This window comes from Silene latifolia, chromosome 6 (assembly GCF_048544455.1).
Source record: "Silene latifolia isolate original U9 population chromosome 6, ASM4854445v1, whole genome shotgun sequence".
Taxonomy (NCBI): Eukaryota; Viridiplantae; Streptophyta; class Magnoliopsida; order Caryophyllales; family Caryophyllaceae; genus Silene; species Silene latifolia.
Genome location: NC_133531.1, coordinates 38,467,408 through 38,470,025, shown reverse-complemented (window position 1 = coordinate 38,470,025; position 2,618 = coordinate 38,467,408).

Sequence of the window (2,618 nt, the reverse complement as noted above, 5' to 3'; positions counted from 1 at the left end):
TAGACAAATATTTACGAGCCAATTGCCCTTGAGAGTACACGAATTCCCTCGAAAAACAGAGTGTTATACACTCTGTTTTTCTTTTGTATGTCCAGTTCTGTTTGTGCTCGTTTTTCGTGCCCAATAACTCAAAACGAGCAGGGATTGTTTTAATATCTCTGTTCTCCTCTCTTTATAGTTTTCAAAACATCTTTTAAATCGAATTTTCACCGTGAAACGAGAGAGAAATCGCAGTTTGAAAGTTGCTGTCCAGATTTGCAAAAAACGTGTTGTTTGCTTTGTTTCTTCGTCGACGACGGCCTCTGGAGATAAAATCTACCATCGATTACGACCCAAGACGGTGTCAACGATACATGTAGGTTGAGGGTGCATCAAATCCTCCTTTTTCTCCCTTTTATTTCGTTTTTTATGTTTGTTTTCTTATAGTTCGTTTTTGTTTGTTTATCGTTTTTGTTTATCGATTGTTATCATTAACTATGAAACTAGTTTAGTCCGAGTATGAGTTAAAGTACCACCATGAACACCCGCGTTGACTTGAGATGGGAAACAAACCGCTACATCAGTCGGTCGTAACCCCCGTCTCATTTACATATCCTCGTGTTCAAGGTAGGGCATTAATAAAACGAATTCTAACTTAGCTCTTCGCTTTTGACCCCTCTTTTTTTTCGTGTAATTCGACCCACCCTAGGACCATTCACATGTTAGTATGACCTCTGATTGTTAACATATAACTCGTTTAGATGACATTAGATCAGTTTAATAACCTAATTAGACACGTTAGGGTACATCGACATAGCTTTAAAAATCAACTAACAATTCTGTAACTTAATTGAATGCATCTCTCTCTTTCACCTAATTTCTCGCTAGTATAAGAGTGCGTGATTAGCACCGTCTTATTAACACTCGATGAGTTAAATTAATTAGCGAAGTTGACCTAATTTGACCCCTTTAGGCCGTGTAGAATACGCGTTTACAAGGCATCTTTTCGATCGATCAACGTCGTTTCTAACTTGTTTTCTAGCCCGCTTTTGAACTTGTTTCGCAATCAATTGATCTAACTAATGAACCTGACCTAGGACCTAGGGTAGCCATGTCTAGAGTAGGCCGTGAGGCTTGGCCGTGTCCTTTGGTCTTTCTTGTTTCGTTTGTTTTACATCGTTTGTTCTTTATTGTTTTGTCGCTTGTAATTTATCGTTTGTTCATCGAGTTGTAATTTTCAAGTTAGCTTTCTTTTATCGAGTCAAAACCTCTTCCAAAAACCTTAGTCTTGTTTGGTTAGATGGTTGTGCCCCAATGCATGTAAGAGCGTAGTAAATCGCATGTTGTTTAAAGCAACATGGCCCGATTTATGCTAATGCATGCTTTGGTGCGTGGCCCTATGTCTAATTCGATAAGATTAAGCGAAAGCACGCATTACGAGGAGTGACCCAAGGCCGTGAGTCATGTAAGCCGTGGGCCACCCCCCTTGTGCACGTTTCCCTGGGCCGAATTGGCCGTGTATTGTGTCGTGTACGGTTTTGTGTATAGCGTTGTATTTTAGATCGAGTTGTATCTTTAATTTATCGTTGTGTCGGCATGAAATGCCTGGGTTGTAATAGGGTAGATCCCAACGGCTCCCCCATTCCCATCAAGCCTTGTTTGTTTCGTTTATATATTATTAGATCAATCAACCCACATGCTAAATTACAACTTTGACAAAGTTAGTTTAGTTACATCTAAATCAATATAGAAACTTCACATGTTTGGGTTTTGAAAACGATGTTTGCATATCATATATCGTAGTAGCTATGACCTTGTTTGAAATCCGATACTTGACTTAGTAGAGGCCCTTATTGACGGGCGGGGTTAGGTGTCCTTATGGGCTTCCTAACACGTACCCTCACCCCTTACTCAAGATCTATGGTTTGTGGATCCGTCTAAATACCATTGGATTACGAGAGTCATTCAAATCGAGTGATATAGGGTACAAGTCTTTATCTTTAATCACTCGTAGTCGATTGGCTTTATGCTTTTCGATGAAAGGTGTAAAGTTGACTTGAACGGTTCCAAGTTCCCATAAAACTTGGTGGCGACTCTAATTTGTCTTAATTCGATTCGAAAGAACCTCGAGTCGATTATGCCTGGTGTGGATCCCGCGGACGCAGTTCCCGAGGGCCTTGTCCACACTCTTCCCAAGTCCTTTTCTGCGTATTTTTCGTATCTTTTCATATCTTTTCGAGATTCACTTCCAAAGTTTCTCCGAAAACCCTACTTCCTCCGTGTGATTAGTATATTTCTCATGCGAGTGTCCGCCCTTCTCTTCTTCCTTTGCATTCTAGACCACGTTCTTACTTTTTGGCGTCTACGTGCTTGAACTTTCGACCACGTAAGCTCGGATCCTTCCGAGTACCAGCCTCGTTTTGCATGACCGACCAATTTGACCAACTCCACCATAATCAACTTTAATCAATCTTAATCGTTTTCCTCTTACGAGGGCACTTTCATCACATTCGAGTCGAGCATCACTAATCGTTAACGTAGTTCATCTCATTTCGTCAAACATGTAAGTCCGAGGGTGTAAATCTCTCTTTTATTTATTGTTCTTTATTTATTGTAATCATATTGTAAGATTTATGTTG